General features: G+C 44.9%; 1 long non-coding RNA gene across 1 annotated transcript in view; it reads right to left on the bottom strand.

Moving 5' to 3' along the window:
- Window positions 1-4,121: 4,121 nt before the first annotated feature.
- The window catches only part of LOC110070011 (uncharacterized), a 30,397-nt gene continuing 10,578 nt past the window's right edge, over window positions 4,122-23,940 (bottom strand). The window contains exons 3-6 of the long non-coding RNA XR_013539215.1: window positions 15,076-15,363; window positions 13,299-13,414; window positions 10,848-10,960; window positions 4,122-4,344 (exon numbers count right to left, since the gene is read on the bottom strand). This is a non-coding gene — a long non-coding RNA (uncharacterized LOC110070011). The remainder of the gene's footprint in view (window positions 4,345-10,847; window positions 10,961-13,298; window positions 13,415-15,075; window positions 15,364-23,940) is intronic.

Here is a 23,940-nt window from a genome sequence, read left to right as displayed (position 1 = left end):
TGGCCAGCCTTACCATGAGGAAGAATGAGGTGCTTGTTTCAGGCAGCAAATGATGTGTTGTGAGGATTTCAGCACTCCTTCTCTGTTGATTGATGGAGCCTCCCCTACCTGTCCTATGAGAGCAGCTTACCCCATGTTCAGTGGTCAACATTATTCCCTCACCTGGTGGCAGGTTCTGTAAAGTAAAATGGGGAAGCATAGGCACCACCTTCGCCTTCCCCTCAGGCAGCAGGGCAATGTCTTCTGCCAGTCCTAAAGTCCAGTGACTCAACTTGCCTTTGGCCCGAATCCTATTGGCGTTTGCATGATTCACCATCGCTAATCAATGAGGTGCTGGGGCAATTCTGCATCAGCGCACCTCACCAGTTAGCTGCAATTAGCCATGGCAAGTTTCACAAGCAGAAGTAGGGTTCTGGCCATTGATTTATTTTAAACTGGTGTGTGATTTGCTGCTTTCAGTTGTTCTGTTTCTTAATCAGAAGAATTTTCATCTCAACCCTTCTGTGATTAGAAGAGCCTTTCACAGTACAGTATCTTTATTTAACCATATGGTGAACTCTGTTTACACTGTGGTCCTGAGCCCTCCAAAGTTCACATTTGGCCATGAGGTCCTGATCCAGCTGGGAATTATGCTTAAAAAGGCTAGAGTGTTAGGCATTGCCTTCCCTCGCTGGCCAGATGGTCCCTCGATCATCACGGTCTCTTTGACTGGAGTGTTCACTGACTTCCGGGACCTCCAGCAGCCATTAATGTAGGCAGCCACCGGGAGAGATGTCAACGCGAGCAAAGCTGTACCACCAGCCTTGCTAAAGCATGGCTTGCTTTTCTTCTTCTTCTTTCCTCCCTGCCTCATTTTCCTTTGCCGTTGTGTCTTTTGAGATTGTAATTCTGCAGGCAGGGACTCTTCTTGTCGTTCACGACCTCAGCGTAAGCCACTTGAGTGAGCCTTCCTGGCACCGGCGTGAGATGCAGACCATTGAAATAAAACAAAGAACCAGAGATAAATTAGACACGTCCTCATTTGGAATCCAATGCTGACATTTTTGAGGGCTGTCATTGATAAGGCCGTCACATCAGCATTTCCCAGATATAAGTAGGCATGATTCCCGAAGGAGGCCGAGGAGGGAGGGAGTGGGTCCACCCAGAAACATCTGGATGGATGCACAGCTGTATTCCTCCTGCCGGGGACTATCTGTTGACGTCAAAGAAAAGAAACATGTGGGGTTTTCATCTGGCCTCGCTCTCCCGCTCCCACTGCCCCATCTCTCCTTCTGTTCTGCTTGGCTTCTCAGCTTTCAATGGAACTCAAGGTCAGGCTCTTGTGCGTTGCTAGGCCGAACCGGTCACCGTAACAATGCCTGCTATCGTCCTTGCATCTGAGCCACTGAGCCCCACATGGTAATGCTTTGACAGTGTTGCTAAGGGGGGTTGCTAGGTTGGACTGATGTTGCAATGGAGGTTATAAATTGCTTTCACCCTTCTGGCCCATTCCTTGCCACACACACACACACACACACCCCACACACCCTCCCTTTTGCACAATGACCAACGAGATGGCACGAAACGGTTCAGAGCGAGAAGCAGAGAGACCCTGAACTTGGCAGCTGATGGATGCTGGGTCGGCTGAAAGAAAGAAGCTCCTTGCAATGGAAGGGGGGGATCGTTTTTACATTTTTACACTTGAACATTTAAAAGGAGGGGGGATGGAGAGGGGAGAAGAAAACACAACCCCCCCACACACACACACACTTACGGCAGGTATGCTTTTAAGAAAACAGGAATGAAAAGTTGCCTTGTATTTTTGAAAAATTTTCAAAAACGAAACAGACCTTATCCTTTTAAAGGTTGATGGGGTTCCCTTCAGCGCCACCCGCTAAGATCCTGGAGGTGTCTTTAACTGAGCACGCAGTGCTGGTCTTCTCTCTCACCAATAAGATGCCCAAGTTTGGGAGCAAATATTCAAGATGAAGTGCTGGTCTGGTTTGTGGTATTGACATGGGAGTTTATGGCATATATCTGTAAACATGGCTTTTACTAGCATAAAGGGCTGCCTCCACCATAGTTTTGTTATTATTATGATCATGTATATTATATTATTGGCATTGTTGTGGAAACGTTACAAAGTTTTAGGTTTTACATGCATCTATCACATACGTATATGCTGAGCAAAAAGATTATAGTTTTTCTAAAGACATTTGCTCTCTCTCTCTCTCTCTCTCTGACACATTTTTGGTAATCATCAAAGCTCCTGGAGAGTCTGAGAGGCAGAAGATGGGCCATCAGATTTGCCAATGTGTCTCACCTTGGCTTAGACCAGGCTTGTCCAACCTGCGGCCCGAGGGCCGCATGCGGCCCAGGTCAGCTCATAATGCGGCCCAGTGCAATTTTTTATTTTAAAAGAAATTCCAAAGTTTCAAGTTACACTGCTGGTGCTTGCGGCAGAAATGTGGCCAGGGCATGTCACAACAGTAGAGGGGGAGAGAGGGAAAGGAGGAGTGGGAGGGGAGGGGAAGGGACAGGGGGGCTGCGTGACTGCATTGTGCCATCCCTGTCAATAGGTGGATCCCCTCCCGGCCCCATAAAGCCGCCGGAGTCGAAGCTGGCTCTGCTGTCAGACAGCCTCTGCTGTCTGAGATCACAGCTGCCGGTAAGCGCGCTTGGAGTGGGGCTGCGGAGGACGGCTAGGGCTGGCCCCCCATGCGGTCCAAACCAAATGTATGTGCGGCCCAAACCAAGTTTTCATCTTCTAATGTGGCCCAGGGAAGGTGAAAGGTTGGACAACCCTGGCTTAGACAATATGAAGCTTGGGAAGACATTTTGAAATAATCAGCACCTATAAACCTTTCATCTTCTTCATTTAACTTATTGTTAAAAATGATCTTTCCAGCCTCGCGGAAAGCAAAGGCAGTCCTTGAGGTGAGACAGATTCTTGCTGGGATTGAGGAGAAGTGCTGTAGCTAAAGGGGGGTCTAAGTGTCAGCTATTCCACTGTCCAGAAGACATCTAAATAACTGCAAAACGTTCTGATTGCCACTCACAGCATAAGTATGAAAAGTTTATGCCTGGTGCTTGCCAAATACATGCTCACCTTTAAGGTGCAAGTTAACTTAAAATGCAAGAAATGTCCACTGGGAAGAGCCACTGTATTATTTGGCTAGATCTGTGAGAGGGTTTTGACTCTTTTCCAGTTTTGGGCTTGAGGATGATTCCTCGTATGAGCTGGGGTTTGCTCTGTGAGTGAAGAATGTCCTGAGGTGGCATTTTCCCCTACAGCAAATCCTGGAAGCCTGTCCACCTGGTGCCCTTTGCATTAAAACCAACCAAGCAATCACCTATACCTGAAATACAAAGGTGCAGTCAAAGTTTTGGGCTGCTTAGCACTGAGTTCAGGGACTGCCTTATCGTTGCGTAGAGCGAGACAACTATTTCAGGTGGCTGATCCAAGAGGACCAGGGGTGGTAGCTCTCCACATAGCTGTTCTCCTTCAGACACCTCACACTCTTGGAGAACAAAGCAGTGTGTTCCACACACGGCCTCATCCTGCACTTCTGGGGAAAATGCATTGTTTCACCAATGTAGTTGTCAAGAGTGTGGCAGAGGGAACCTCCCCCCTCCCTCTTCTGGCAGACTGATTTCTCTGATCACTAGAGCACGTTCTTCCTCTTACAAGAGAAGAGGAGGATGGACCAGCTGTCAAAAGAGGTATGGATTTTCAGAGAGACTGAAATAACAGGAATTAGCAAGCTTTACTGGGTCATTTGGAGAAGCAGAATAAGGATCCCCCAGCCAAACAAAGGAAGTACGTACTAGCAAATAAATGGGGGGGGGGGCTGTTTATGAACCCAGTCAGAGGTTCGTCCAAGTTTCTTTGGACTATAACTCCTAGCATCAATAGGTCAACACGATCAATGGAAGAGACGGGGAAATCTTTGCTGTTCGGACTACAACTCCCAGAATCCTTGACCATGCCGAAGTGGTTATTCTGGAGGTACTGTCCAAAACGATAAATTAATTGGGACTATATTCTCCCTTGCACAACACGGAAGAAAGGCATGATGCAAAGAGACAGGCAAACGGGCTTAACTGGACTGGGCTACAGTAGAAAGTGGCAATTACAGGGCTACAACATGAAGAGCCTTTTAATGCGTACATGATAGAAGAGGTTGTTATGAGACTCAGTAATGCCTACCTTGAGAGCGGGATGAATGAAGCAAGGCTCTTAGCCAACTGGGAGTAAACAACCTTTCACAGACAGCATTCTCATCCGAAACACATTTGGGGGGAGCGGAATTAAGAGTGCATACCATCGCCCTCCTTGAAACTAACAGCCCATTTGGTCTTGTTCTGGTGGAAATGAAAATACACATTAAAGGATGTTTTTATTGTAACACACGGTATTTAGAGACCTTATGATGTGCCTTGTAAATACCCATTAAGGCAACATCAGCCTGTGAGTCACCACGGATCCCATTGAGCTGTTGCCAAAGTGGCTATCAATAAATATGGCATGCTCAGTTGTATATAAGCCTTTGTTCTGCACAGATCGTACATTAGGCCCGTAAGGATAGAACAATATATTATGTTACATGCATTATCACCGATGGTGTAATAAAACCAAGGACCACAGGCCAAGTCCTTTTGGTTTAGCTGGGTCATGTCAATATAGTGGTGACATTTCTTTCTGTTGTGATGCAAAGCATTCGGCGATGACTTGGTCTTCAATGCACATTTGACTCACTCCTGATAATCTGCCAGGAGTCTCTTTAATGAGCCAAACAACAATCAGATTGTTCTTGCTGAGAAAACAAACCTACCTCTGACCAAGTTGTACCATTTCATAGTAATTATCTCTGCATGCAGAAATCTAGCATCTCAGGAAGAAAGGTACTAGCCTAGCTCCTTCCTGAGATGCTAGCTTTCACTTACTTATGCTCTACAACAGTGGTTCTTAACCTTTTTGAAATAAATGCCCCCTTGAGCCATTGAGGAAGTTATCATCGCCCCCCCCTCCCTGAGGTGATGATATCCTACCTACCTACCTACCTACCTACCTACCTACCTACCTACCTACCTACCTACCTACCTACCTACCTACCTACCTACCTACCTAGTCTCCCTCCCCACCTGGGTGTGAGGCAGCGCTTCACGGGGCAAGGATGAAGACCCAAGAGACCCTTTCCTTCCACCTGATCCCCACTCAGTGCTCCCTTAAAGGAGGCGTGGCAGGTAGAAAGAGCTGGATCATCTGGCAGTGGCAGCAGCACTGGATCTACTGCCTGCACTGTGGCTGCAGTCGCCTTCACAGGTTTGGCTTGCTCCAGCGCCCCCCTACCGCCCCCTTCTGTTCTTTCGCCCCCACACTGCCCCTTTTCGTTCTACCGCCCCCCTGAAAAATGAAATCGCCCCCTGGGGGGCATTATCGCCCACGTTAAGAACCACTGCTCTACAACATTTAAAAAAGGAGGACTTTCTTGTTACACTCTTGATTCCCATACTAAGAGTCATCATCAAGGCCCTTTTTTTCTTGTTATGGACTACATACAGACTCTAGACCCAAGCAGAGATAAAGAAGTGGTACCCAGAAGGTCGGATGAGATCCCTACACAGAAAGACACATTGGCTTGTGAAAGGATGCCTAAAGTGAGAATAGCTAGTGAGAGACATCATGGCAGTTTCAGGAGTCTGACCTGAAACTCTCCCTAAGAGTCCTACAGAACTTTATAGACCTCCAGGGAAAAATTAGAAGCCTGTGCTCATCACAGCTAGTATATATCCCCCAAAAAAGGTTAATTCCAGAATGAAATCAGACAATCATTTCCAATCATACCAAAATTCATCTGGGTATCAAGATATAAGGCTTTTAATTGTTGCATTAATTCCAGGCAATATCAGCCTATCTGATTCTAAAAGCCTTATTTATCTACTGTACATTCCTTCTATGTTCCATATGCATAAACATACTTCAGAAAGTAACAAGTCAAAATGTATTTTCAATTGTATTTCCATTCTTACAGCTATGAGAAAATCTATAAGCAGAAATGCTTAGAAATGCATGAAAACTAAACTTAAGTTGCAGAAATGTTTGAGTCGGGCCTCTGTTCAAAATGCAGCTTAGGAGTAATGGGTTGCCATTATCTGCCTCCTCCAGCAGCCGACCGTGTCTGAGTGGTCAGCTGCCAGTGGAGGTGGGGAAGGGCAGCCAGAGCTCCTGCCTGCACTGGCCTCCCACCACAGGAAGAGGATCCTGACAGCACACGAAAGACGTGTGAGTGGGCTGGCCAACCTGGGGCGAGGGGGAGGGAATGTGCAGAGCCTGTGGTGCCACGTGGAAGCCTTCATATGAAGGGCCATGCCTTAAGTCAGTGGTTCTTAACCTTGGGTTACTCAAGTGTTTTTGGACTGCAACTCCCAGAAGCCTTCAGCACCAGCTGTGCTGGCTGGGGTTTCTGGGAGTTGCAGTTCAAAAACACCTGAGTAACACAAGGTTAAGAACCACTGCCTTAAGTCATGCCCACCTCTACTTTATATGTACATATAAAACTTCACATCTTGACAGCAGTACCTGTGCATGCCTGGAATGCGAGCTTGGAAAAATCAAATAAACTAAACTAAATTAACTCCTCTCTGGACAACTGCCAGATACCCTAGTCAACATGACATTGCTGGGGGGGGGGGAATCTGGGAGTTGTAGTCCAAAACAATGTTTCTACACACTCTGCATGGAACAGGTATCCCTTTCCAGAATCAAGCCTCCTCTTTCCACAAATTCTCATTTGTCCTCAGTGACAAATAAATATTAAATAAATAAGTCCATCCATGCACCGACATCACTGGCTGTATTTTTTAATTGTTATCGCTTGACCTTTTGGCCTAAGCTTGTTCAAGGCAACCTTTGGGGGGGGGAAATAAAATTTAAAAAAATTAACAACTCAGGGCACTGTGTGCCAGAACTCAAGTATGTCCTAATTTAATTTTAATTAGTGCTGACTTCTGCTTCCCCTGCTAATGAAACTGGGCTCATTAGGAAGTGTAATTGAAGACCCCTGGAGGGAGGGGAGCCTGGAGACCTCATTGTGTAGACCCCAGGCATCCTGCCCAATAAAAATTCCACCCCCCCAACAACCAAAAGCAGTTTCATTATTAATTCATACTGTGGCATGGGGCACATCTGTGTCGCATGTACGGAGCTGAGACAGAAGCCGGGTTCTTTTCCGCAAGGGAACGACAGTATTGTGCCGTCGTTACAGTATTTTGTGCCATGTATATGCTTTCATTCTCATCTGTCATGTCTCGTTACTAAAGCTCATTCTGTTCTCTGTCTAAGGGCCCGGGCAAAACATGTGGTAGGGAAATGTTTCAGGAAACTGTCTAATCCCTGTGAACAGCACGCGCACACAGTAGTTGAAAGGTCCCACAAAAGAAGGGTTAAAATGTTATTTATTTCAGAATGAGAGTCAGCAGCAGTACCCTCGCTCTGATTTGGCTTTGTGATGTTGCCTTCTTGGTTCCATGGCACACTGAATCTATGGTCCCTGATTAGATGGGTCGTGTAGCCAACCAGAGGCGCGTTTACATTCTAAGGATAACAAAATTTTAAAAATGGACCACACCATCTGCCGATTAAGGAGCAAAAGGGAGATAATGGTGGATTGTGGTGGAGGAATGGGAAGGGGACTTTTAGAGCAATGGTTCCCAACCTTTTCTAAACCGTGGACCAGTTTGGGGGGAGGGGGTCCATGCGTGGGGGGCGGGGCACCAGCCACACTTGTGGGTGGGCAGGGCGCGCTCACGGAGGGGAGGGGTGCACATGCGCAGAAGAGAGGGGCATGCTCACAGGTGGGCGGGGAACCCGTGCATGCAGGTGGCATGCTGTGCGTGCAGGTGGGGGGGGAGTGGGGGGGCAGGAGATCTGTCTCTGCAGCCTGGTCCCGCCATGGCCTTGGAGCGGCACCGGGCTGCAGACCGGGCTTTGGGGACCCCTGTTTTAGAGAACAACTTCCTGGACTGGATTTGTATGAAGTCCCATTTTCAGTTCTTCTGCAGATGCTGAAGACCCCAAACTTGGTATTCTGTAGCAACAGAGTGGACAATACTGTTGACATAGAGACTATATTTACATTACAAAGATATGTCAGTTTGATATCACTTTAACTGCCATAATTTCGTTCTACAATTTAGTGAGGTGCTTAGAATTCTCCGCTACTAGACGGTTCTTGTGTGTTTTGCTTCAATTAATTTTAATCAGAATTCACCCAAATTGCAAATTTCATCCTATTTAGAAAGAGAAGGGGAAAAAAACATTTTAAAAAGTTGAGTACGAGAGCAATCAAAACTGACAGAACAGTCTCTTCAGGCAAAGCAATCTGAGTGCTTAAGTCTTCCAAGCCTGGCTTTGAATCCTGTGCATTTTACTGTGATGATGATGCTGAATTAAGGTTACACCCTCTTTTTTTTAATGAGAGGCGCCTCCTCTTTAACATCAGTGAAAAAGAGGAAATGGTCCTGGGCACAGCTCCTCCTGCTGAATGGAGCCAGTACAGATGGAGAAATAATTAAAATTACATTTTGTTATTGAAAAATTCATCAACATTTACGAACGCCTTCATATTTAGGATACAGAGGACGTGAGGTTTCGAAATTCTGAACGAGAGAAAAACATGACCATTTTTCTCAGCTAGATTTAAATTAAAAAGCTAAAACATGTCCACTTCAAAATGATGATCATCTTCCTCTTTATCATGGCATCTCTCAGAGCAACTTCAACAGCTTAGCATAGATTCACTCAACAGCCGTGGTTTGGCAGTTCTAAGGCAGTCAAGGCTTTCTTTTTCTCCATCCATGTCTGTTACTCCAACAAGTCCGTATATTATTAAAAGGGTCGGTGAGATCTCCCGTTCCTGAAGACAGGGATGCCCCAGGGGGGTCGTGGATCGACGCCCACCTCCCGAGGCATCAGTCTCAGCTAGGGAGATGCTACCGATGAGGGGCTCCATCCTGAACGTGCACTTCAAATAGTTTGAGTGACAGGGAGGGAAAATGAATCCGAATCCCCCATCCAACCCTGAGCTCCATGTCCGATAGCAGGATATTTGTGTATGTTTTTGTGCGGGAGTGTTTCCGTAGGGTGAAACGAGATAGGCAGAAAAAAAATGGGATTCCATCTTCTTTTGAAGTTGCAGGTGAGACCTGCAAAACAGATTCACTGCACGATAGAAAAAAAAAATCTGGGGACTACCTCAGTGGAGTAGCTTCATTCTTGGTATCTTATTTTCGTGTCTGGTATGGGTGCCTCCCATGAAGAATTCTGAACAGTTACACTCTTTTTGTTCTGAATGAAGAACATCGGACCTCACCCTGCCTCACGTGAACAGTGCTTGTGGTTTAGAGCATTTCTTCCCCAGAATTAGGCCTTATCAGTTGACATAAAAGCATAAGACAAACACTACAGAATGAGACCCAAGGTCTCTGGAATTCAACATTCTGTTCACATTTTCTCTGGGTGGTTGCCACAGAATGAGCTTCCTGAGTAGAGGCCCCCAATCTGTACAATGCTTTCCCAAAGCAGACCTTCCGAGCACCTTCATTGTTAGCATTTGGACATCAAGCTAAGATCTTCATCTTCCCAGCAGGCTTTCAGTCCTTGATGTGTGTGTGTTTTTTAAAAAATAAACTTTATTTTTAATCATGCAGGCTTTATTGCTGGCTTCTAACGTTCCAATATTTAAACATTTAAACCTACAGCTCGTTTATTTTTATTATAAAATTTGGGATGGTATTGAATGTTTTTGTTTTTATGTTTGTAAACTGGGCCAAGGGCATTGCTAGTTAGATGGTAAATCAGCATTTCAAGCAAGCAAGCAACATGCAAGTGTAAGAACACTTACAAACAGAATGCAGTGTCTCTAGTACTGGAAGAAATACATGTCCATCCATAGCAGCCATCGCTATCCCTTATTGTCCATTAATTTGCCCTGTGTGTGTATGTAACAGAACCCCAAGATCCATCAGCCAAAATGGGTGCAGAAGAAAGAACATATAATGAAAGAATCTTGAACTCAGAATCACATGTTCATTTCCACGTGATATCCTTGCAGTCATGGTTGGATATTGTAAAAATGAAGAAACGAGACTACAACCCCCATCAACCAACACAGCCATTGGGATTCTGCTCCACAAAGTATATTTCCCAGGCTCTGACCGGGGGTAGTTACTGATTCCTCTGAAACATGGCTGACAGGGGTGAAAAAATTACTTTTCTGGACAATAACATTCCCCCATGCTGATTGGAACATTCTTGGAGTTGTAGTCCCAAAAAGGAAATTTTCTCTTCCCCGTGGCCCTTCTAAATGTTTTGATTTACCGTATTTTTCCGTGTATAAGACTATACTTTTGTCTAAAATCTTTAGACTAAAATAATTGAGGCTCGTATTATACACAGAAGTTAGTTGAGGAGAGAACAAAAACAAGTGGAGGGGAAAGCAGGGATCAAAGCAATCCTGCAGCGCTTTGATCCCTTTCCCCCTACACTTGCTAAGCCCCTCTTAGATTTCAGAATTTTGGATTAGAAAAGTGGGGAGGCGTTTTATACTTGGGGGTGTCTTATACACGGAAAGATACGGTAAATAGGAATGCACAGCCCCATGCCTAAATCCTGGTGACCTGATCTTATGGGTGCCCCTGTCCCACCTTCCTTTTCTCCTTCCACTCATTTTTCCTCCCTTCACCCAGACAAAAATGACAGCCCTCCTCCCGCCACGTTCACCAATAATCATTATCTTTTATGCCACATTATCACCACAATTCAACTACAACAAGGCAATTCTGGCAACCATTCGATCTTGGCTTACCCGGTAATATTCATTACACGGAGTATTCACTTCAGGACAACCAGCCACAAAATGATACCACATTATCCTTGCAGGAACTGAAGATGATTCACCAGGGAACGGCAATAACAGTCCTGAAGATGAAATAATAATCTGTTTTTAAAATGGAGTAATATACGGTCTGTTATCTTGTCACTCATTTGGCATATTTTGTAATGACCAGGGTTTTCTTCTTCTTGTCTCTCTCCCTCATCCATTTTTTGGATGTGATTCCTGCTTGAAGCAGATTAATGTCTTTCTGAGTGATATAAAGACAGAGACTTTCAGAACAGGGTGTTTCGAGGTCACCTGGCCCTGCAAATGAAGAAGATTTTCACTGAAAATGAAGAAACCACAATCTGAATCTGCAACAAAATGTTACAGCACAGAGCGCCTCTCTTTCTGTGCTTCCTAGGATGTTGCAACCATGCCAGTCTCCCTCCCCATACACTTTTCCACCCCCAGCAGTACAATCAGTGGCACATCTGCCTGCTTTTCTAGTTCTTATATTAATTTGGAGGCACTCTATTAATTTTCTCTTTTGCACAAAACATGCCATTTCGAACATCACTCTCTCCACCCAACCCCACCGCAACTGAATTGCCTCAACCCCCCCCCCCCCCAACTCTGTTAGCCTGGAACATCATAAACCCAGCACTGTCTGGATATGATGGAGAATAATCCTTATTCTGTGTAGCCAGCATGACATGGTGTAAACCATGATCAGGAATTTGGGAATTACTGTCTGATCCCATCTGGGGACCCAAGGCTGGGAACCACTGATCCATGTCATGCCGCCCCTTCAACCTTGGTCTCCTGCATCACAACCAAACCTACAGCTGTTGCTTCTCAGCTTTGCAAAAGCCTGATCTTCTGCACGCAGACAATTGTCCTGGTAAATCTCTGCCATACAAGTCAATGGAAGTCATCAAGTTCTATGAAGGACACTTAAGAGGCTCTGAGCCATACCCTTCTTGACATGTGGGGGGAGGATTATTTTTCTCCAGATATCGGAAATTAGAGCTGTGCAGTATATTGTCATGGCAAATGCATTGCTTTTCTCCCAGTATATGGGGAATGGATAGTTTGGGGAATTCTTTTTTCCTGAATTAGTCAAGAATTATATGAGTGTGTGCGTAGATATTTGTACTCATCCCCTGAAACAACTCTTACTACAGGAATGCAGGTTTTTCACTTTCTGTGAGAATCATCAAATGAATGAAACACCTTTGAACACCCACACAAAAGCCTGCCAACCTAGAGGGCAAAACTATTAGGCATAGAGAGGCGGCTATCTCAAGCGGCTATTTGAGTGGCACCCCCAGGGCAGCAAAGGGTTATTTAATTTATCACTGTTGTATTTTATTCCCAACCACTATTTTTGGGTGTGAAAGCTGGACACTGAAGATGGAGGAATGCTGGAGGAATGCTTTCCGGATACCCTGGACTGCCATAAAGGCAAACAAGGCGGCCCTAGCTTGCATCAAGCCTGAACTATCTCTGGAGGCAGAAATGATGACGTTGAGGCTGTCCTACTCTGGGCACGTCGCGAGGAGACAATATTCTCTGGAAAGGACAATCATGCTGGGAAAATTGGAACACAGCAGGAAAAGAGGAAGACCCAGAGTGAGAGATGGAATGACTCCATCAAAGAAGCCATCGATTTGAGTTTACAACAGCTGGCTATTAAGCCATCTTGTGGAGCTGGCTTATTTATAAGGTTGATGCCATGTGTGACACCAACAATTTTTTTTAATTCCCAAGGGGAGCAACTTGTAGGATTTCCTTGCAGGATTTTCTACCTCAGACGCTTGACCAGCCCTGGGAACGATGCATTTTGCAGATCCTACGTCTTGTTCTGGCATAAAATGTCTTACGCGGGCCATTTCTATGAAACCGCCGTGTCCACCTTTTTGCCCTTGCTGAACGACTCCTCTTGGGGGCTGAAAGCTACCTCCCCCCAATTCCCATGATGTCACGCTCTCCCTCCTTAAAACCTAACCCTGACGAACACCATGTGTCTGATATTAATTACATGTCCAGGCCCCATGAAAGTCATTGAAATTTAATGAGAGCAGGGGCAAACCCACCGAGCCAATGGCATTCATTACGGGTTGCCATGGCGATCCCATGGCCAGGCCTGACCCACATTAAACGAGACAAAGGCCAAGAGGGCAGCCGGACAAAAGCCGGTGCCAAGAGGTGCATGAAAATCCGCAGAGTGAAAAGTCTTTGCTAGATCATCCAAGATCCAGTTTTATTCTGGAAAAAAATAATAATATTTGCCGGCTCTTCACACCGTAAAGGCCATCTGAAAATCCACTCCAGCAGTTCACATATCTTTAAAAAAAAGGGGGGGGGAATAACACCACAAATATCAAACCAAATTATTGTAATCTTTCCCATATGATATACTGGAGAGGGCGCCCATACCTCCATGGTCAACCATCTGCTTTGCATCTCAGAAGTCCCAAGGTTCAAGGGCTGGGTAATAATCCTGCATCAAAGCGGGCAAGCCGTCCTTAGTCCGGTGGTCTTCAGGTCGGAACCTGTGAATGAGTAGTTGCAAGTAACATAGTTGCATATAACTAGTTACATTTAGCATAACGAACCCGCTGTGAAATTGCTTTTAGGTCTAATTTTTAATACCTCGGCTTCATAAATAGAAGAAGTAGTTACTTTCAAAAGTTAATTCTAAAGAGCATTTGAATGCATTATTAGAGATACTTTGACACAACATTTTCCAGATTTTTATCCCATTCTCTTCAGATTCTCTCCACCATTTTCCTGCCAATACTGCTCAGTGAGTTTGGCATCTGGCTGCTGAGCCGAGGTTGGGAGTCTGATTTTCCACTTTTGTCTCCTGGGTGAAGAACCAGCCTGTGTAGCCTTGGGCAAGCTTCATAGTTTTGGAGTGCGCCCAGATGAAGGGAATGGTAAAAAAAAACCTGAGTACTTTATACCTAGAAAACCCTCAAAAGGATCAACGTAAGTTGCGATCGTCTTGACAGCATGCAATTATTATTACTGTATTTCTATTTTTTTAAATATTCCAATGGTGCAATCTCAGAAATGGCCACTAGGGGGAAACAGACTGTTTCCCCTGTTTTGGCTGAATCTATTGATAAATAGAATCTATTGATTAAAAACTCGTTAATAAAGTTCAGTCCAGTAAATGTATTTCTGTGATCAGAGTGACGATGAGGATTAAAAACCCATCTGTCATGCGTAACACAACAGATTCCTTTTTGAAATGCAACATTCTGGACGTTTTGTGCTGGATGTTTTGTGGCACCTTTAAGATGAACAAGTCTGATCTGGCATAAGCTCTGGGCGACACTTTTTCAGGTTTATATGAACCGTGGTTCAGGGTGGGGCAGGATGAAATGAGGTATAGAGAACGACAATTGTACTAGTAACACGGAACGACCATGGGCTGGGTTCCGTAAACATCCTGGGAATATTAACATCATTTGTGTAACTCAATTACAGTTGAAAGGGTTTCTGCTCGTACTATTCTACCCCAGAGGTTGTCAAAATGACAGTCTCATCATCCCTCACCATTGGTTATGCTTATGGGCACTGTAGTCCAGCAAGAGAGACAGTATAGTATAGTGGTTATTCCATTGTACTTGAACGCACCTGAAGAAGTGTGTGTAACTAGCAATTTTGGCACTAATGTACTGTATTTCCCCCACCACCCATTGAGGCAGATACAGAAGAAAAACAGAGAGCAGAATGTGATTCTCCTACAAGAGAGAGAAAATGTGTCTCGTTTAAAAAAAAAGAGAAGGGAAACTGAACAGGAGGCATTGTTGCCTTGATTTTTCCTAACACTTGCCAGTTGATTCATCTCTAGATTTTGGAACTTTCTCTCAATTTTTGTGTCCTGGGGCCAAGCCCCTGTTTCCTGGTTTTAGTTGCAGCCCTGGCTATGCCCCCATAAAACATGCTAGTCTTAAAAGGTGCCACAAGGCAGTGCATTGTTTTTATTGCAATGGACTAACACAGCTCCCTTCTTGAATGAGTCCCCCCCCCCGGTGTATCTTTGAATGTTAAAAATTTAACCTGAAAAATTAAATTCTTCTCTGGCTTTTAAGACCACACAGAATAAGATGTTGCAGAATAAAGAAATATAGGAGTAGAGCCATTTGCCATGTGTAATAGATGGTCCGGGAAAGAATCCTGGCTCTGAAAATTGTAACCGTACCATGACAAGTCTTAGTTTTTAGATGTGTGATCTTTCCAGCGATGAGCCTCAATGTCCTGCTACCTTCGTTTTTTTAAAAAAAATTTCCATTAGAGACACGCTCCTGGCATACTTCAGCTCTGGAAAAGGGGGGTGCTCAGTCCCCACCGCCTTTGGCCCAAAATGTGTGTGTGGCACATCCAACCTCGGATTATTAACACTTTCCGCCACCTTCCTGCGTCAAGCTCCTTTTAGTATGCAGACTCGGTTGGCCAGTTGCCATAGCAATCCATCGGAGTCTTCATAATACTGCAGGAAACAAGATCAAAAAGACTTTATTGTAATTGGGGAGCTGGGGGTGGGGGAAGGTTTGCGGGGGGGTGGGAGAGAGAGAGAGACTGCCACATTACTCCAACCTTCAGCAGCTTCTCCAGAACACATTAGCTTCCTCCCGGGTTGCAGTTAGGGAGAGAAACGGAAATGCTGACTGTCATTTAAAGGATTGGGAGGGAGGAGAGAGAAAGGGTGCAATCAGATGCGATTTTGCTTGCTTTTTGAATGGCCCACTGCCTGGCTTGGTCTATTTTCCAGTGACCAGACACTGCTCACAAGCCAGCCCAACGCTGCCAATCTTGACCTTTTTGGTCCAGCGGCAGGCCTGAGCTGAAGTGATGGGGACTGGGTGGTTTATGCATGGAAGGGGTGCTTTAAAGGAGATCGTTTCCAGCAAAGTGGATCATTTCCGGCATGATCCAACATGGTAATAAATCTTTGAACTGCATTACTGGAAGGGGCCCCTATGGATCATTGGGTCCAGCCTCTGTCAAGGACGCACTGTGTGGGAATCGAATTCCCAACCTCTGGCTCTGCATCCATAGACCTGAGCCACTGATCCTATATCACTGTCTGATCATATCCAAAGAGGGAGGGAGGAAGAGAATGGAAGGAAGGAAACAATGGAAGAGAAGAAAGAAAGGCTGGCTCATTTTACTGTCAAACCAGAACGGTCATTTTCATTCATATCTCACTTCTTGCTTGAATACACCTATGAATATACATATTTCCACTTTAGCAAATAGATCTTTCTCTCCTGACCTCCTCATGAGCCTTCTGTGTAGAATTCCTGACCTCTTAACATGGCGTTTTACATGGACACAACAGCCCAAAGTCTTCAATCTCATCCTGCCAGTCCATGAATACCAGTAAAGTCCATACACTTGGAAATCAAAGTGAATGTTCAAGTGTGGGCTTTGGTTACAAGGCATAGTTTGTAGGAGAATCAAGGTTTCTTTGGCAGCCACGTCAGTGGCTGACTCACCACGGTGGGCATTTAGTCCAAGAAAAGTGGCAGAGCAGAGCGTCCACTTGTTTTGCTTATACTTGCAAAGGTCTAGCACGCCTCCACAGCATTGCCAGTCTTACAGACAGCCCTACTGTTGGACAGGGTGAGGCGCCCACTGCAGATGCCAAGTGAATTGGCTTCCTGGGCACTAGTGATGATGACTCCGAATCACTCCTCTTTAGGCCACCCTACACATCCCAGGTGGGGCCAAAGTCCCTCTCCCTGTCGTCTCTCTTGAAGCAAGAGAGACTCTTCCAGGCTTGGCAAAAAGTTCTTCCACAATGGAGAAAAGAAGCCGAGTCTCCTGGGATTTGCGTCCGAACTTTACAAATTCATTCCTCCGGAGGAAATCTTTGAAATCCTTGCTTTAAAAAAAAAGTCTTAGAAACCAACTTCACTGCTAGAGCTTCAGTTCTGAAGCTAATTTTAGTTTCCGTTTCCCCTGATATCTGTGTGCTAATTAAAAGCTTTGCAACAGGAGCCGCTGACATGGAAAGGGACTTCACAGAAGAGTGCCAAGATATTAACCTCACCCTCAGAACAAACCCTGGAACAAAATAAATCATGGCTTCGGGCAGATGGACAGAGACTCTGAAACCATCTTTTCAAAATCTTTACAACCTCCAACAAAAGAAATCACCAGTCAAAGACACTGGTGAAACATTTTAAAACATACATCTCCCCAGCAGATTACTTTCTCGCACGATGCTTGTGGCATGGGATGACCAGAAAATGCATCATTTCTACTTCTTATTTATGTATCTGCTGTCTTGCTTTGCTGGGAGCTGCAACCTGTTTCTCTAGCTGCCTGAAGTCCAAGGGACCATTGTTCAGTCCGCTGAAGACGCAGTGAAATCTATCTCAAGAGGTCTACATATTTAATGTCCTATTGCCATCCAATTAAAACTCTGGCATATACATTATTTATACAGGTCATTAGTAAGTCAACATCTGGCAGGCCTTTCCTGAGACAGATCTGCCCTGCATTCATACACAGCCCCTCACTGGAGATGAAGTAGGACTGGGTCATGATGCTGGGGAGGGTGTGTGTGTGTGTGTGTTGCATCGGCAATAATTCTGTGCCTTAGTAATTCATTCCTAAAGCCTGGTGGATCTTTGTTAGGAGCCCAAATCATCAGAGCTTGGAAAAATTCCTCTTTTTTTGGCTAGACATGTTGGGTCTAGTGAGCAGTTCCAGCTCTATGTAGCTGTAGCTTTAGAAGCCTGGACCAGCTACTTCAAATGTAATGAAGCTAAAACTTAGGAGTAAAGTGTGCGAATTTGCATTTTGGGGCTATAGTGCCTGAATTCCCCAGGCAACACAGAATTCTAGGAGCAATATTCCAACACACACACACACACACACACACACACACTCACTCACCAAATCTGCACAATTTTTAAAATCAGATTTTGTGGCAGTACCACCGATATCAAATCGTGCCTTCTTAGACTTCAAGATGTTAAGTGTATGTCCAAGACCATAGTGATTGTTGAAATGTTCTAACAACTTTGATGGTTTTGAGATTGGACTTTGAAAACCTCTTGCAACCTAAAATGCATTGGCATCGTTGGGTACCGTCTTTCTCTGTTATGCAAGTGAATCCATAAGCAACATAATCGTCTTTCCGTTGGCATCTTTACGACATGGCAAGGGTGACGACAAATAATAAAGCGATATCCACACATTATTTTAACGACACCTTTAAAATAAATTATAAAACAACCTGTAAACAAAAATGACTTACAATTCTTACTGAAGACAACGCTTGTGCATTGGCCTGCTTCATTAACATTTGTGCACGACAAACTGCACCATTTCTGCACAATTTTGAGCCATTTCTCATGGTACCGATGGCACTCAATCACTCCTTCCCACCTCTGAATTCAAAGAGAGACTCACCTCTCTGCTGAATGCTTCTTTTCAGCATTCATTGTGTTAGTTACCTACCTGTCACTCACAAAGAGGACATGCTTTATAATTTTAAAAAAAGAGAGGAGGAAGAGGAGGAGAGCAGAAAAAGAAGCCATTTGCATAAAACTGCAGGTGCGAATTCATAGGTACGAATGCAAAATTGCAAATTATTTTTTTATAATTGAAACAAAATTACAACACATCTCATCTGCCTGGGGAAGACAGTGGCCAAGTGATTTAGTTGGCAGCTGCTTTGTTTGCCCTCCTGGGAGCAGGATAGGCAACGTCAGGATCTCAAATCTCCTTTCTGATGCTTTTTTCCCTTCTTTATTTCAAACGGGTCCACCCCACAGAGGCTTTTCTCATGTTCTGATGCCCTCTCCGTGTTCCGGCGCCTGCAGGGTTAAGATCAGTCCGGCTATTAAGGACTCCCTGGTGGTTGCGGCGGCGCAGTCACATGACTGGGAGAGCACTGTGTCCGTTGCCTGTTCAGTGACCCCAGGCATGTAAACACAACCACATTCTGGCGGGATGCTGAATGTCCCTGATTATGTCGAAGTTCTGGGCCTGCTGCCAATTGGGAAGACCCTGGCTTATGCTTCCCTTGGCAAGGTGCCCGGGGCAGCAGTGACATGAAGTGGCAGGAGAGAGAGAGGAGAAGAAGAAGAAGAAGAAGAAAGAGACAGATCAGCACACACGGGGCCGCTCAGTAGCTCAATGCAGGTCATTCTCTCTCACTCTCCTGAGTCCCTCCTAGAAGCGTGACCGGAGATCTCTCAATGCCACCAGGGACTGCCTCCCTGCAAAGACCCCAAAGACATAATATCTCTTCCCTCCTGTCCCCTAAAGCTGACACATTCCAGTGCTACAGTGATGGACTGCCAGGGACCCAGCCTTTGCCGCGCCTGATGCAGCAGATCTGAAAAGCTACAGACATTCTCATCCCTGAACCGGACGTCTCCGCAGCCTATGATCCGAAGAAAGCCACGAGATGGATCTTCCTCAGAGATTGGAAAAGTATATATATATTTAGATGAAAACTTCCAGGATCCCCCCCCACACACACACACACACACTCCAAAAGACATTTTCTTAGCTGTGGTCTTTCTGTTTTAAATTGCGGAGTAAAATGTGGGTGGCCAGATGGAGTTTTGACGTGCCACTAACAAGCGGTTATGGGTTGATCCCCCATTTTAAAGGCCTGCCGCTTGACTTCTTGAACTGCCTCTGGGGATCTGTGAGCCCGGCTGGGTCTGCAAAGGGAACCCTCCTCTTCCATTTCTTCCACCTGGACGGACATCCCGTTTGCACCTCCTGCTCTTTCCCTGTCCTTCTCGTCTCCTCCTTGAGTCTCTTCCTCCAGCGCATCCCTTCCATTCCCCAGATCCCAAGGGCCCTCTTTGCCCTCCAGGGGCCACTCCTCTATGCTCGGGCTTCTTGGCCCTTCAATCTGGGTTCCATGTTCCTGGGGTTCTCCCTGTGCAGGTTCCTGCAGAGATTGTCCCCCAAGGTGGGCATCCCCCAGGTCTACTGGGGAAACCCGCTGGGTGGAGTTTCATGGGTCCTGGATGGAGCTGAGTCAGCCCGTCCTCTGGGTCATCTGTGCTGTGGTCACCAGGCGCACACCACCTCTGTTGAGGGCAACTGGGATTAGGTGTCCGGCTTCTCTCTCGCTTTCCCATAGCAGAAAAGAATCTCCGTCATCTTGCTTTGTTGTGAGTGGGGGGGCTGAGGGTAGAGACAGCCCAGCAGAAGAAGGTTTCTGCATGCAAAGAGTAATGCCTCTGGGAGATCGTTCTGGAGTCATCGAAGCAGCCGATTTCTATGTTGCCAGGACATACGGGCACCGTCTTACCTGTCTGGTGCTTTGAGGAAGGAAATCCTTCCGTTTCAGTCCAAGAGAAGCAGGCGCCTCTATGGCTGAAGTGGATCCAGGCTATGAATATCGCTGAAAGCAAGTTGTGAATTATGAGAGATCAGGAAGCTGTTTTATAGAAAAGCAGACGGTGCGGCCATCTAGCTTAGTGTTGCTTTATGCAAGATATAGGGTGAGGTGTGGGGGCTCCCAGGGATCAAGCATGCTACATATTCCAGGGATCAAGCACGCTACACCTCTGCCAGGGATGTAAAACTCTTCGTTGTTGTTGTTAAGTCACCTCTGACCTATAGCAACCCTATGAATGAAAGATCTCCAACATATCCCCAACAGCTGCTCAGCTCTTATAAACTCAAGCCGGTGGCTTCCTTCATTGAGCCAATTCATCTCATATTTGGCCTTCCTCTTTTCCTGCTGCCTTCAATTTTTCCCAGCCTCATTGTCTTTTCCAGCGAGTCTTGCCTTCTCTTTAATGCTCTTTACTCCTAGTACGTATGCTTTAGACACCCCCAGCCTTTTAGAATAAGGAGGGAAACCCATGCAAAAGCTAGAGAGCCACCAAACCATAGGGAAGGGGGGGCGCAGCTACCTGGGCAATCCCTGAAGGGCCAGATGTGGCCCAAAGCCTGAGGTTCCCCATGCCTTACTCCGGCATGAATCATAGCCACCAGCACTTTGTAGTGGTCCTTTTATGTAGAAATGCCAGGGGTGAGCCTGAAATATTGTTCATGAAAAGCATCGCATCTCCCCCTGTGCTCCCAGATCTTCCTTAATTAGAAAGTGGCCTTATTCCAGGGCACATGATCTGTTCTGTATTTTGTTCTTCGATTAGTGATGCCTGTCTAAAGTCTCAGGCAGAAGGTCTCTTTTACATTACAGTCGTGCCCCACTTAATGATTACCCCGCATTACAATGATTCCGCTTCACAACGATGTTTTAAATGGTTTTTTTTCGCTTTGCGAAGATCGGTTCCCTGCTTCAGGAACAGATTCTTCGCATTACTACGATCAAAACAGCTGATTGTCGGGTTTTCAAAATGGCCGCCGGCTGAAGAAAATCCCCCCCCCCCCGCTGTGCTTAGGGACACATTCCTCGCTATACAGGCACCAAAAATGGCCGCCGTATGGAGGATCTTCGCTGGACAGTGAGCTTTTAGCCCATTGGAACGCATTAACCAGGTTTTAATGCATTTCAATGGGTATTTTATTTTCGCTTTACGACGTTTTCGCTCTACAGCAATTTCGCTGGAACGAATTGACATTGTTAAGCAAGGCACCACTGTATCTCATATTTGTTCCCTTTTCTGGGGTTTGAATCTGAAGCTTTCTGCACTCTTGAGGTGCAAGCGGATATAAATATGGAAAAGGGAGCTGGAGCAACATTATGCGTTAGGAATCCACTATCTTGCCATAAATCTGGATCCGTTTTCCAGCTGATGTTCCTCTTCGGCTTCAGCCACCTAATCCACATTTCACATCCATTCTCAAAAACTTGCAGCATATTGGTATTTGGGATAATGAGAGGTCAACAGTTTTCTCCTAGTGCAATAAAGGACTCTTTACTTAGTTACTTTCTTTTCACGCTACGAAAAACATTCACAAACATCGCCTGGGGTTATTTGGGGGGATATTTTGCTAGTCATACATATTTTTAAAATACAGTAATTAATTAATTAACTAGTAGCACAGTGCTGACATATGACGAATATCTTTTTCTCATCACAGAATGAGAAGCGCATGAAAATTTTACTTTCCTGGACTATGTCCCAGAATTCTCCAGAAAGCACAGCATGTTGACTGGAAAATTTTGAGACATAAGAGTCCTAACAAAGTAACTGGGTCCAGCACTGGGAAAATTACTTTTGGAAAGAAAAAAAATCACCAATACTAATTTAAAAGTTCCCAAGCTTTTAAAAAAATCATCCTATTATTATGCATAATGGCAATTTGCATACAGGAAAAATAGATCTACTGATGATGCTGTGTCCATTGTACTCCATACTGTATTGAGCCACTTAGAACATCAGGGAACTTATGCGAGGCTGTTGTTTGTGGATTATAGCTCTGCTTTTAATACCATTCTACCAAATAGGTTGTTTTTTAAAATGATCAACCTGGGATTACCTCAGGAGATCTGCATGTGGATAAAGGATTTTCTGACAGATAGGCCACAGTCAGTAAGGATGGGATCTCACCATTCTTCTACCCTGGTACTAAGTACAGGAGCTCCCCAGGGCTGCGTGCTAAGTCCCTTCCTCTATTCCCTGTACACACATGATTGCACCCCACTGTATAACACCAATGCAATTATTAAATTTGCGGATGATACGACAGTGGTGGGGCTCATAAATAAGAACAATGAGTCTGCTTATAGAAAGGAAGTACAAAGGCTGATACTTTGGTGTAAAGAAAATCATCTCACACTTAACATCAAAAAAACTAAAGAACTCATAATTGATTTTAGGAGGAGGAGAAATGTACATTTACCACTGTACATAAACGGTGAGGAAGTGGAGAGAGTTGGAAGTTTTAAATTTCTGGGTACTTACATCTCAGAGGACCTCTCATGGACTATAAATGCCAACATGCTAATGAAGAAGGCACAGAAGAGGCTGTATTTCCTGAGAATGCTCGGCAAGTTAAATTTATCTCAGCATTTGCTTCTGTCATACTATCGTAGCACCATTGAGAGTGTCCTAACCTATGGCATTCTGGCATGGTTTGGGAGTAGCTCTGTAGCGGACAAAAAAGCTCTACAGAGAACCATTAAAATTGCCCAGAATATCATCGGGCTCCAGTTACCAACCCTGGAGAACATCTTCACATCCCGCTGTCTAAGGAAATCACATAGCATCCTGAGAGACTCTTCCCATCCTGCTTATAACTTGTTTGAACTGTTACCATCTGGCAGAAGATATAGAACAATTAAGACTCGGACCACACGTTTTCTCAATAGTTTTTATCCCAGAGCTATAATTGCAATTAATAATGAGCTTAAAGACCACCAGTAGTGAATAATTAGTTGGACTGTGTAACTTGGCCTGCGGTGTAGATGTTTGTATTTTTAGTGGGGGACTTTTAGTGGGTGGGGAGTGTTTGGGAATTTTATGTGTGTGCATGTGTCTGGTCTCTGGGTGTCTGTGAATTTCGTTGTATGTGTATATACTTACAATGACAATAAATTATTATTATTATTATTATTATTATTATTATTATTATTATTATTATTATTATTATTATTATTATTATTATTATTATTATTATTATTATTATTATTATTATTATTATTATTATTATTATTATGCATTTATTCTGAAGGTTTATTCCCTCATTCTTAACTAAGCTTGCAATAGATTAAACAAAACAACACACACATGCCTACATGCATTTACACAACGTTGTGGTACTGATGTCTTGTCCAGAATGAATCATTCGAGACCGGAGTGCCTTTCTTTTAGAAACAAAATTCACTGAAGATCCAAAACTGGGCATAAACTCTGATGTCCCACCCACCATTTGCCCTTTGGCCACTTGAAGACCAAGGCCATCAGGCACAGTGATGTAACTGCCTAACACCGAAGAACTGGAATACCACGAAAAGAGCAGCAAATTGATTTACAGTAGGACCCTGTATCCACAGGATATCGGTTCCAAGCTCCCAGCGGATGCTGAAAAACGCGGATAATAGCAAACACTATACATAGCATGGTCTCTGGCTCCCTCTAGTGGCCAGTTCTGGTAATGACACAGTGGA

This window comes from Pogona vitticeps, chromosome 14 (assembly GCF_051106095.1).
Source record: "Pogona vitticeps strain Pit_001003342236 chromosome 14, PviZW2.1, whole genome shotgun sequence".
NCBI lineage: Eukaryota > Metazoa > Chordata > Lepidosauria > Squamata > Agamidae > Pogona > Pogona vitticeps.
Note: the sequence above shows the minus strand (reverse complement) of the source record. Positions and strands in the feature narration are given on the sequence as shown.